Genomic DNA, 13803 nt, shown 5'->3' on the forward strand with positions numbered 1-13803 from the left:
AAAAAAAAAAGATGAGCTTCAATAATGTTAAATCAGACATGTGAATCCAAATTAAACAAAATTCATGGTGTAAGTTCAAGCTGTTCCCTCTATGGTCACTTGGGTGGGAGCTCACTGAGCAACTCTGTAGTTCAGTGTCACCGTGCACATGATAAATGCAAATGTATGTATTATAAAGCATTATAACCAAGGCTTACAGTGACAAAGGCAGATGACAGTCTCAAGGTATTCTATTGAATGTGCCTTGCCTGACATATTTTAGTGGAAGAATCATCCATGATGATCTGAAAAAGAAATGAGTGTTGAGAGGACTGAAGGGGTAGAAAACACATAAAGAAATTATAGTATTTTCCTGGATTGAGAAACAGCCTATAGAATCACTGTTTAGAAGAATGTAATTATTCAATCAATAATCCAGAGTGATTTCTATATGCCAGACTTTATGCTAGGCCCTGGGAGCCAAAAATGAATCAGAAGTGGACCCTGTCTGCAAGGGTCTTAAGAGAGAAGACGTACACGCTTAATTAATAGTACGAGATAAGAAAGTAAATTACTGAGACTAAATGGGAAGCATAGCTCAAGTTTTAGGGAGAAGGGAGAAATTACATCTGACAGAGGGAAGCAGGGAGGTTTTATGAAGGAACTGGTTTCGGAACTATGCCCTGAAGGACAGGTGGTACTTGTACATGTGGAGAGGGTAATGAAGGGCATGCCAGGCATAAGAAATGAGTAAAGGGGAAGGCAGGCAGGTGGTGATCTGTAGCAATGTCTGTATTTGTACCTGTGGTGGGAGTCCTTGCTATATGAGAAGTGGGGAGGTACAGCAAAAGGTTGGAAAGAGAGTTTGCTGCCAGATCATGGAGGATCCAGAATGTCAGTGAAGGGCATCAGGGAAGTAGCACTAGGATATGATGTGTGAGAAAATTGCTTTGGTCTTTGTCATCAGTCAGCCTTTACAGGTGTTCCCATGGCACCCAACACTTACCTGAGGCTTTTACAGCCTTCTTGTTTGTAGGGTGGTAAATATCTCTTCCTCTAGATTTACAGAAGATTTCAGTCGGTTTTTTTTATATGTTAGAGAATGAAAAGAATATTTACATGCAAAAACTCTTTGTAGGTCACCTTAATAAATACATTCATTTTCTTATCATCTTCCTCTTTTTCAGAAAAAGCAGAACAATTAAAAATAATAGCACTTTTTATTTTTCTGACATTAAGGTCACACAGGTGAAAGGGTTGTTTGCTGGGTCTTGTATGTGCTTACTCCTTTTATAATTGGAAGAATAAAGACTCCCCTCTGTTTTCTGACTTTTCCTCTATGGTGTCTTATGTTCTGATTTGGTAACAGTCTTTAAGTATCCAAAATTCTGGAAGCAGTGAAATTATAATTGACTCCAATTAGCTACACTGGTGGAGCATAGCATCATCATACTGAAGCCCACCAGTCTGTCTTAATCTCATTTTAGCTAGCCATTGTGTCATTGTTCCTCCCTCGGCTTGCCACAGGAATGGTTTAGCAAGTTGGAAAATTGATTTGAATTTCCTACTTTTTTTCCCAATTAAAAATTCATGACCCTTACTATAAAACTACCTCCAGTAGGAGTAATATACTTAATGAGAGAATTTATAGAAATTCCTCAAAGCCTGATCTACTATTAAGGTACAAACTCTACCTCCCCTCTTTTTTCTGAAAGAACATCTGTGGTAAGCATCCTGATGCTTGGAGATATTACTAAACAAGAATTACTCAAGTCAATTAGGTTTGAGAAACATTGTATATTATTACTAAGCAATTTCGTTTTACGGCATGCATTAGCATCCTAAAAGGCCCTGAAAGAAGTCCTGTGGAAAAAGATAACTTTTGAACCTATTTTACCTAATATTAATGACCTAATGTTTCTCTAACGTGATGGTGAATTACCAAAACATAGTTTTTCAAAATCATTCTGTAAAAGCCCAAGCTGAACAATGTGAATCAATATGTGGCCTTCAGAGGGTCTAAGTTAATCTAAGAATGAAATTTAAAAATATCAGGAGACTCTAAATAAGGAGGTGCATTTATTAGGACTAATAGTAAATGAATCCATTGAATCCATCCTCTATTTACCTACCAGGATTTACATGAGGATTTTTTCATAGCCTAGAGATCCTTTAAAACCCTGTCTGTATTAGCAGAGCTGCTACATCTGATATTATTTTCCTGAATCTGAAGAAACACCAAAGGGGACTGAAATAATAAGACATCAATTTCGGCTGTAGAATGCCGATGTTGCTGACCCTGCAGGGTTATTGCAGAGGGAGATTAATTATGCACATCCGCCACCCTAGGCTTGGAGTTGAAGTACCCTGTTGTAATTCACTGCAGGATCATTCATGTAGCCAGCACATTGATATGATTATTATTCCACCAAGGTTTTTATCTGCCCCTAGACAATTACAGAACCACTTACCAGCATCTCTCATTGACTTCTTATTTAAAATTCCCAGGGCCACAGCAGGCATTTGGGTCCTTTAATTGGAGACAGCTACAGATCAATGAGCAACATGGGATTTTCTTGAGGACATGACAAATGCTGAGATTGTTGCTAAGCAGAAGCTAGACATTCGGATTCCAGTAGAAAATAGTTGTTGTTGCGGCTCCTTATCTCTAACACAAACTTTTAAGGCAATGACAAGAACATGCAAGGAAATACTATGGGATTTGGTGTCAAGGCATTTGAGTTTGAACACTGGCTTCACCATTTGGTATCCATGAAGCTATAGTTCTTCTGTAAAACGGGGTTGAAATTGAATGATAAACTCCTGGCAGCTTGAGGATCTGGAGATCTCATTAGGTTGTCAGATAATGTATATATGTGTGAAATCCCTGCTAGGGTATGTATATGTGTGTGAATTCCTACGAGGTTGTGAGGTTTTAGTGTATAAATGTCTAGAAAAAAAATTTGTGAATGACAAAATGTTTTAAAAATATTTTTGTGCTAATGAGAATGGCTTTCATTACCTGTGTAGTCATCATGGAACATCCTTTTCATGGCCCCATTGCCTGGGTGATGACCTACCAATGCCTGTAATCACCTAACACAGAATTGCATTGGTATGATGAGCAGCTCCATGCAGTGTACATTCTTGAAATGATGCGCAGAATAAAATTTCTATTTCTTACTGCTGTCCTTACCCCGTGGTTTTAGGGACTTCAAACCTGCAAGATGATATTCATCTAATTTGCATTTTTTCAGTTAAGATTTCCTTTTCATTCTGTAGATCAGTGGTAAAAAGTATAGCTTGTTTTCTTTTGTTTTAATTTTCCCCTAAGAGCCTTTGTTCCTTATGCATGGCTGCATCACAGAATGCTACCTGTCTTCAGAGGCCAGCTGTAGTATCAGCTCCAAGGAGTTTTTCCACCCTCACTCCTCAGCATAAACTTCTCTCCCCACAACTCCTGCTCCCTGCCACATTAAAATGCAAGTAATTCCTTCCCCACGGCATGTTGGTATGTTGCTTGGACTGATTTGTATACTTAATAATAGCATGAGCAAACACAGATAACTAGCTTTGTACAGTTAATGAAATAATAACAGCAAATACACTTTTAGGCATTTTATATATCGTAACCCATGTAATCCCCCTCAGCAATCGTAGGAAGTAGAAAATATTATTCTCCCCATTTTGCAGGTGGGAGAAGTAAGTCATAAAGAGATTAAGTAACTTGCCCAATATTTCATAGGTACCATGTGGCAGAGCCAGGAATTGGCAATTAAAATAATAGGCTTTTAAACTATGAGGTTACAATGAGCCATAGGCAAATTGGAGATTTGTATAGGTTGTCAGTTCCTGGATGTCTGGGACAATGAAAATCTGTGTCATCCATTAACATTTAGCATAAGGGCTCCACATAGTAAATACCCAGTTACATGAAATAGCTTTGCATTGGGAAAATCGCCCCTTAAAAGCTTATGAGGCAGCCAGAAAATGCCCCCCTTGTCCTCCATCAACATTTGTTTAGTATATGTTCTGCCCTCCTGCTCAATATGCTTGTCAGAGCATTTTAAAACCTCACATTAAGCGCTGCTTGAGCACCTCTCTGTTAGGGAGGCCAGAGTTCTGTTTTTTTTTTTTTTTTTTTTTTTTTTTTGAGTAGCTGTGTGATAAAGATAAGGCATATTTGTTGAAATTAGGGTTACTTGAGTCTTTAGTGGTTTATGGATCAGTAGATAATAGCACTATAAAATTGCAGCTCATTCTCATTCTGATGAAAGGGGAATTGCATGGTGTTACTTTATTTTCAATAAAGTCACCAAATGTCAATGCCTATGAAAAGAACTCTGGCCATAGTCCTCTTCCCCTTCCCCCCATCCAGTGTGATCTGGTGGACTGAGGTCACAGCCCAGACTATGGGACTGGTGGGTGCGCATTGCCATCTGTCAGGATGATCCTGGTGCCCAAAAATTAGTGAAAGAAGCCATAGAATTTCCTCAGCAGGGACACAGACTCACACAGACCTCCTCAGTGTTAGTTCATAAGGGGATTTTCTTTAACACTTTACGTACAGAGACATGATATTTCTTTAAGCCTTATGTTTTTGGCTTATATGAGTTCCCAGGAAGACTTGGATTATTATCTTTGTGTTTCAGGGACAAGACTGGGGATTGGAGCAGTGAGGATGCCTAATAGGCTGTTTTCTCCTATACGTAGACTGAGAATACCTGAAGGTAAAGGCTGTACTGAAGCCCCTGTGTTTTCTCCACAGGTGGTGAAGTGTTGGCTTGGTGCCCTGTAAGTCTACTGTGAATGTTGTAATTTAGCTCTTGCTATAAAACTAGTTGTAGAAACTGAGGCATAAGAGCAATAAAGTATATGGCCAATGTTATAGCACTTGTTAATGCCAGTCAGAACTGGGAAAGAAGACTCATCCTGCCTGCTTCTCTGTGTAATGGAGAATGATGATCTCTTGGGTGCTGCAGGGTCTGATGGAGTAAGGGGGGCCTGTCCGAGGCTTCTGGGTACCTGAACAGGAGGGGAACTGAGGTCCTCATCTGCTGGATGCTTTCTATCGAGGCAATCATTTTTCTAACAGAATTGGGGGAATGATACTAGGAAGTACTCTGTGAAGGGACAGTTGACTGTATTGTGAGGCCAAAGATGGCTTGGATGGGTTCATTTCATAGGCAATGTATCTTGATGATGTCACAGAACTTATAGTAACACCTGTTTGAACCAACCTTTTGAGAAGATTCCATCCTTAGGATGGCCTGTAGCCTGACTAGAGAAGGCAGTGTGCCTGTGAATCCATATGTAAAATAAAAGTACCAACATCTTGTATCTGCATCATACTTCACCATTTATTAAGCTTTATCGTAAACATGATCTATTGCGATTCTTATATCGTCCTATGAGGTAATCTTTATTTTATTGATAAGGATACCAGGGTTCAGAGGGGTTAAGTACATTATCCAAGGCCACACAGTTAAAAAGTAATCAACAGCAAACTAGAACAGAGGTTGACTGTGTCCTAGAGCACTACGCAGAAGTTGCCCGGTGTTTATATGTGTTTATTGCGTAACAGAATTGGACCATACACTGTGGACACAAACTTAGATTCCCAGTCAAAAAAGGGGAGTGGTAAGAAAAAAACCTAAACAAAACAGATCAGGGTAGAAATTTCTCAGGCCTCTCAGACAGGTGTAGATACCTACCTGGAGTTTTTAGAAAAGGAATAATTTATTTTTAGGCAGAGGCAAGATAAGAGAGACTGGAGAGGCTGCAGAAGGGACATGAGGCTTGAATTAGGCTGTGGGAAAGTTAAGACTTATTTCCTTCAGTGATGGACAATTTAGTCTCAAGTGTAGTTTTAAAAAACACCTATATCTTGTGGATTGAGAATCGATTTGGGAATTATGGCTTGGGCTCTCTCCCTTCGACAATTAGAGTTTTAACTACATCAGTATTTGCAATGGGTCTTTAATAGGCACATTGCATAGAAAGAGGTTCATGGTCACATTGTTGTAGGACTTTCTTCTTAGGGTTCTTGTCACATGACCAGGAAAGATAAGGACACATAGAAGGGTGAGAACAATGGAATGTATTGGGTAAAGAGGAAATTAAGAAGGAAACAGGGACTCTCGGCAAAGCAAGAGTCCTTCTAGGAGGCTTTCTGCCTCACAGATTGAATCACTGGTTACCCCAGGAACAGGAGGAACCAGGCACCTCCCCTCCTGCAAACAGTGTGAACTTCTGTAGCTCCACCCCATTCTCCCAGGACGCAGACTGATCAGAGATTCTCCAGGGTCACCTTTATACTTGACTGTCTCATTCCCCCTGTAGAGAAGTACATCTAACTGCCAATTAGAATAAGGGTAAGGATAAGGGTGAAGACCAATGTTAACTGCTTCCTGTTTACAAAGCTCCTTGAGAGGCCTGTGTAAGGGTCCCTGGCAAAAGGAGCCATCGTCCAAGGCTCTGATTACCTGACTGTTTGGAGTTTAATGGCCTGAAGTCAAGAAGAGATGTCAAGCTTCTGGGTTCCCTTCTCCTGACCCAATACTAAGCCAACCGGTTTAGGGTTTGGGAAATTAACTTTTCCCAGTTCAGAGGATGCATCCAAGGGGACTGTTTTGTAGTATGAGATGTAATTACATATCAGTGAATAGAGGACAGAGGGAGGAGACAGGGAAAAAAAAGGTGTTTTTTTTTGTTTGTTTTTGTTTTGTTTTGTTTTGTTTTTTAAATGGAGTTCCAGGGGTTCAGGATGCATTTGAAGTGGGTACAGAGTGAAGATGGATGTCTACTCATCTAGAAAGAGGGGAGCAGGCATGCTTTGTTTCCTTCTCTTCCTAGCAAATACCTGGGGTACGTGAGGGAGAGAAGGAAGAGTGTCCTCTTTCCCTCTTCCATACTTGCATCTTCAAGTCCCAGCAACTTTGGCAGGTGCCATCCATGGGTGTCAGAGCATGCACCCATGAAGCAGGGAGGGCTTAGAGAATATGAATTATCTTTTCTCACCTGTGCCTCTATTCCTCCGACTGTCAGTAGCCTTGGAGTTTCCTAGACCTCACTTGTGCCATAGATACTAGCATGACCTTTATCCACGAAATGGAAGGCTTGGCTTAATCAGCAAGAATTGGCTGTTCTCACCTGAACAGTGCCTTTTAACCTCTGTTATCATCGGCCTCTAGAGCCCTTAGATCCAGTTTTCTTTTCTAGGGCTTTACTGCGAAGCTTTAAGTTGAGTTTGGGACAAAAATGTGTCCCAAACTCAATTTCAAGCATCACATGGACTCCTTATCATAAGCCAAGTGCTAAGGTAAAGCTGTGGAATTGAGTCCTCTTCCAGCAAGGGAGAGAAAATGATGTCTTGTGGCATTTTCATGTAACTGGTGGTTATAGTTATGCTTGCTAAGATTTGGATGCATGGTGCTTGGCTTTGGTTAGCTCCCATGGTCTTACTTTCCCAAAAACGAAACCTTTAGGCAGTGGGCATCCTATTTATTCCCATCACCTGAGAGGATTTGTAGAATCATTGCTCAGAACTAGAATATTGATCCAGATTTCCACATTATCCATCTCGTTTGCTCTTTCTGAGCTGCAGCTGGAGATGGCTAGTTGGTTCACAGGAACCAGCAGAATTAGTCTAAAATTTAGGCAAAAACTTAAAAACAACTAATGAGTTTAGAATTTAATGAAAAAGGTATGATAAGTTTTGAAACATAATTTCTCTTCAGTCCTCATTTTTGTTAAAGAATATTATGGTAGGCCTGACTTGTTGGCAAAGTAGACTTTAGTCTTATACTTGGCCTGATTAGTCACATAAAATACAGCAAGAATAACTATTTCTATATACACCTTTTAGATTGGCTTTGGTGGAACTCTGTTCCATAAGGAATCTCTCAGATATGATCTTTTAAAGCTGAGCCTAGCCATGAGTTTATATTTTCAAATACCTGGAGTTGGGTGATTCTCTCCTCTTAAGGTCCCAAGATAAATTTGGAGGTCCTGGGTTTGTTAGAAAGTGACAGTCTCTGCTGACCACAGGTCAGGAAATCTGTACAAGGACTGTGTAGACAAAGGTGTGAGGCCAGTTTTTTCCCAACGGGCTTTCCTTGGCTCTGCAAATTGAGCTTGACTCCTTAAAGGGGAGCATACCCTTCCAGTCAAACCCTTGGTAAAACTACCAGTTTCTGCAATTGTGACCTGATGCAAAAGAAAAAAATGGATTCTTATTGTACTGATGCAAACAACATATGCCATAAGTTAAAAATACTCATGGATAGTATCCAAATTCTAGAGGAACCAGGCAGAGAGAAACAAACATTTTCCAAATTTTCTTCACAGGAGGATACCTTAATTAATAAAGGCTGTAAATAGTTCAAAATAAGTTTCCTTGACTCTGAAAAACAGAACAAGGATCAGCAATATTCCAAGCAAAAGTTTTAAAGATTGTTTCAGTTTTCTAAATGCAGTCTGTTTAGTTCTTGTTTTGCTTGATATCTGTGAGCATTTCAGCTCTTTGTGAGTTCTGTACAATTTTTTTTATTCCAGTGTTATAATCTCCAAAGTTATCATAAACCTATATTTGAGAGCCCCTGTCAAAGTTCTATAACTCATCATAAACAATCTTTTGAAAAGGATTAAAATGAGCCAAAAATTGTCTGTGAATAACAAAATGTCCAGTGTAGTTACAGTTAGAAGCATAATTGACAAAGTTTGGTTATCTCTGTGGTTTAAAATAGCTTAACATAACAACCTTATTATGATTGATAGCATATACTCAAACATTAGAATTTTAGACATTTCATACAATTTTGGAACATATATTAGCATTATTCACCAAAATATAACCTAAAGCAGATTGAACATCACTTTGGCAATTCCATGTACCTAAACATGTTAAATTATCTTGTTTGCCTCTCTTTTCTGGATACTCCAGTGGCCCTTTGAACTATCCAAAAAGCCAGGTGTCAGGAATGACAATTTTATAACTAAAGTTTGATTTTGGGAAGCCTATTGAATATGTTAGAGGTTTAAAACATTTGATGTTATGAAATAGAATTCTGGATTACCATAAATTATTTTATAAAAATGATAACTCAGAAATTTAAAAAGCAAAAAACCTTTTATAGCCCTTTACAAATTTTGCTAAAGAACAGATAGTGCCTTAAGAGTAACTTGTGCTTTTATTTCAATCCTCAATTTACAGAAAAACCATATATTTCCTTTTTGAATTTTACATACTTTCTAGCAGTTGTTTGAACGTTTATCTTTATCTTATCTAATCTAAAACAATTATTTAACCCTAGGCAAGAGTTTACATTTTCCCTAATGATTAAAGTCATGTGAACTGAAAGATACCACAGCTTTTGTTTTCCCTTGTAAAAACATTTGATCAAAGTGCTTATCTTCCTTTAGGACAATTAATTTGAGCTGTTTTTATAGACATCACACACAAAACAAATATACAACTACGCAGACACTCAGAAGAAAAGCCAGTTCCCACAAAATCCTTCATTTACCAATCTCCTGTTTGGATTATTAGCCTCCAGATGATTTTAGTTTCTGGGGTTCCATGAGAAAAACCGAAGTCTCTCCCTTTTTATGCATGCGTTAATAGTGGTGAGGCAAAATGGAGAAAAATAATTTAGTTGACTTCGAAAACAAAACAATTTTTTCAGAAAAGCAAGGTTCATGAAAAGGAAAACATAAAGGCAATTTAAATATAACTTGGATATCTACTTTTAATTAAGCTGACTGCTCCTTAAGAAAATCCTTTAAACTCCCTTATAATTCAACAAGTGGCCAGTATTTCTGTCTATCAGACTTTACTGAAGTTTTAGAGAAAGGAAAATCCAGAGCATTCTGTGAAGGGTAAGGGAATCAACAAATAGCAAAAGGTCATGCAGATATCAAACCAGAAGGGACTCATTTCCTAAGCCAGGATTGAATCCAGGCCATGGGTAAGCTAAACAAAGCCTTGCCATGGTGTTACATGCCATGCTCCCAAGGACGTCAAACAAGATGGAGGCCTGCAACAGAGTGTTTCACAGACCATACAGAAAGACATGCAAAGCACACCCGATTCGCTACCGCTTAAGACCAGCCTCCCAAATCCTTCCTCATAATAAAACTTTACAGAGAATATAGACAGTAGTCATTATCATTCCTAACCTAGTAAAGTCTTCTGAAAGGAAAATACAAACAAACAAACAAACAAACAAAAACACACAACCATGCTTAAAAGTCAACTTCTGACCTGATGGAGAAAAGGAAAGAAAGAAAAATTAAAAATGCTATCCAATGGAATTGAACCCCTTGGCCAGGGGAAGGGGAAGATGTCTCAGGTGCATGGCATTTGCCAGCCCCAGCTAGGAGTGGAGGGGGAACAGGGAGCTGCCCCTTGCCCTTGCATCCAGAAAAAGGAAGGAAAGGCCATGGAAAAGCTGGGTTGGACTGAGGATTCCTGAACTCCAGGAGTGATGGTGGTGGGGGCACAGTTTCCCCTACTGTCAGAAGTGTGTGGATGAAAAGGTTTAGAAATGAGAGGCAATGAGATTTCTTGGTTTGCTTCTCACTCATCCTTTCTCAAACCCCATGTTCTGGGCACCAAAGATGTTGTGGGACTTTCTCCACAGGATTCTTGTCACATAACCAGGAAAGATTAGGCTTGCAGACACACAGAAGGATGAGAAAAATGGAATTTATTTCATGAAAAAAAAAAAAAGAAAAGAAAAGAAAAAGGAAACAGGGACTCTCAGCAAAGTGAGAGTTGCTAGCAGGCTTCCTGCATCACAGATTGGATCCCTGGTTACCAGCCAGGAACAGGAGAAGCCAGGCTTTTCCCTGCTGCAAATGGTGCAAACTTCCATGGCTCCACCCCTTTCAACCAGTGTGCAGACTGGTCGGAGGTTCTCCAGGGGACACTTTATACTTCAATGTCTCAAAATTACTTTGGTTAATGCTGTGCTAAGACAAGTTGGCCACACACTTGGCAGATTACTCCAAGCCTTTAAAATGCCAATGTGTATTGTGAATCTCCAAGAGAGATGTGGTATGTTACTTTTCACACTAATTTTTTGGACACAAGGTCCTTTGCAGATTGCTTAGCACAGGACATGATAATTTTCATCTTGCATTTTGAAGGAATTGTATCCTACTTGGCCATTTTCTTTCTTGTTTTTTTGTTTTGGGGTGTGTGTGTGTGTGTGTGTGTGTGTGTTCATCTAACTTTGCTCCCTACCTGTGAGATCCCTGATTAAATGAACAATGCGTTTATTTCTATATATTGCACAGCTTCTATTAAAGTGTATAATATAGGGGCTCAACAAATACATTGATTTGAATGAAATTTGATGCTGTAGATTCAGAAGCTAAGGAATACAGGTTTTATAGAGAAATCTATGAAAATTCAGCCACTGTTTTGTTACTTCTGCCCTTTCTAACAGCTTGTAGAAAATGCCTTTCTCTTGAGAGTCTCATAGACAGGATCGTGATCTTCGGACCATTCTTTTGAATTAGAGAGGTTATTAGTAGCAATGTCGTTAAGTGAAATTTAAGGGGAGGAAACCTCAGATGGCTAAGAAACTTTTCTGTGCTGGGAAAAGTAATTAATTTCCTAACCTGGAGGTGACTGGATCTTAGTCCACAGGTGATATGTCTGTTTTGTGTCTGTGGTGGTTATAATTTCACCTAATTCCCTATTTGAACTTCAAATGGCATCACATTGCCCAGGTAATACGCTCATTCCTCCCTCCTCTCGACTCTTCTTCTTTCCCTGCTCCCTACTCTCACGTGCTTTGAAATGCCTCTGCTGCAGCACAGTTCTCTAAACTGTGTGGGGGGAGGGTTGAATTAGAAGAGAAACTTACATAATCTCAGACTGACAGAAAAAGTTACAGCACAGCAGAAAGAGCATTTTTTCCTGATCCATAACATGTTTTTATAGCCAAAAGATCCATTTCAGGATCAGGGACTGCATTTAGTTCTCTTGCCTTGCTTCCTTCAGGCTGGAACAGCCTTTCCATTTTGCATTAACCTCCTAACTTGATACTTTTGAAATTTCACAGCAGTTGTTTTGTAGCATGTCCCTCTTTCAGGTTTGTCTAACATTTTTTCATTATTAGAATTGAAAGTATGGGTTTTGAATACCTCTGCATTGCAAGCTTCATGAGGAAGGGGACCATTTCTCTCCCTCCTGCTCCAGACTGCATCCAGAGCTCGATACATATTTGCTGAGTGAAATGGAAGTAGTGTTCGACCATCTCATCATAAATACTCTTCCTTCCAGCCTTGAAGTTCCCTGTCACATTCTGTGTTGGATTTAATCAGCTTTCTTGTTTTAAATTTACACACACACACACACACACACACACACACACACACACACACACAGATCTATCTATAGTTAGTTCTGTATCTTTCTGTAGCCTCTTCCTGTTTTCTTAAATACACTTTAGCAAACCAAAAAGTTTTTCTACATTTTTTACAGAAATATAACATATTGACAGTACATAAATATTGTGTTCATTTTTTTTTTCATCTTTTTACATAGGCATTGTCATGTAATCATGACCTAAGAACTAGAACATTACCAGACCCTAGAAACCTCACTTTTGCCCCTTTAATATCTCAATGGTAATTCATTTTCTGATTTAAATTAAGCAATTTATAAAATATTTCCTTATTGACTTTAAGTTCTCTGCCTCTTCAGTTTTTCAAATTTAAGCAAAACCAAGAAAAACTTTAGCTTATTTCATAATAAACACCAATTGTCATAATATATAGCATTTTGTATATATATGTATGCACACACGCACACACACACACACACACACGCACACACACACAATGTTTTCACATGTCACATCCGTTGAGCCTCTCCATCTACCCTATGAAATAGTCAGTACAGGGATTTTTACTGCTATTTTAGAAATGAAGACATGAGGCCTAGAGAAGGGAAACCTTCTGAGCCACGATTTTTCCAATTTTCAATTTCATCATAGAGTCTATCACAGCAATCCTGGCTTTTCTGTAATTGTCAAGGCCAGACTTGACAAGTAAAACTATCTTCTTTGAAATATTTTGAAAATAAAGCCCTAAACTTCAACCTAGTACACAAAAAGTGTCAGGCATGGCGAGTTTTGCCCAATACTCAATGGTCAGCTTGAACCAAGTAACTTGGGCTCTTTTTTGTGAATCATATTAATGGTAGCTCACATTGTCTACCACTTCATAGTTCCTCAAGTATTTCACATCTATTATCTCACTTAATAAGAGTTGAGGATAAACAGCATTTGCTGAGAGCAGTTTATGTTCCTAGATGGTGCCAAGCACTTTACAGCATTTATTAAGACTTTCCTCTCAACAAATGGTGAGGTAGGTATATTAGTTTCTATTATTCTGCAGCCTCAGTGTCCCTAAGTAGAGAATTATTTAATCATAAAATTGTTCACCTACTAGAGTGGGTACAATGGAACAATTCCTTACCTTGTTTAGAAGGCTCCATGGACCCCTAGCACATCCTTGCTGAGTTAACCATCAAGACAGTGAGCTGGCTACAGATCTTCCTAAGAGGTCACTGTAAATATTCCTCACCTCTTCTCTCAGGCTCTCCAGGACCACACAGTCAAAAAAATTAGGAACTTCAAGTTCAGTGCTCTTTTTAAATTGCTCTTTCACCTTCCTTTCACTGAAAACCCGGTTCTAGTTCTCCCTTGTGAGGGACTGGACTTCATGATGATATTTTTTCCCTCACTCCACAGAGCATGTTGCTATTCAGAATATTAAAGGACAAAAGGGAATCAATCTGCTCACATT

General features: G+C 39.0%; 1 protein-coding gene across 5 annotated transcripts in view; it reads left to right on the forward strand.

The window, feature by feature from the left end:
* The window catches only part of IL1RAP (interleukin 1 receptor accessory protein), a 142491-nt gene that overhangs the window by 29021 nt on the left and 99667 nt on the right, over positions 1 to 13803 (forward strand). Inside the window, exon 1 of one of the 5 annotated variants that reach the window (XM_074404703.1) lies at positions 4235 to 4709. The exons of 2 other annotated variants lie outside the window; for them this stretch is intronic. The gene's annotated coding sequence lies outside the window, so the exon portion shown is untranslated. Of the gene's footprint in view, positions 1 to 4234; positions 4710 to 4752; positions 4774 to 13803 lie in introns of those variants that run through there. 2 more of the 5 variants (XM_074404701.1, XM_074404705.1) reach the window with 2 other exon arrangements.

The sequence above is a fragment of the Saimiri boliviensis genome, chromosome 8 (genome assembly GCF_048565385.1).
Source record: "Saimiri boliviensis isolate mSaiBol1 chromosome 8, mSaiBol1.pri, whole genome shotgun sequence".
Lineage (NCBI taxonomy): Eukaryota > Metazoa > Chordata > Mammalia > Primates > Cebidae > Saimiri > Saimiri boliviensis.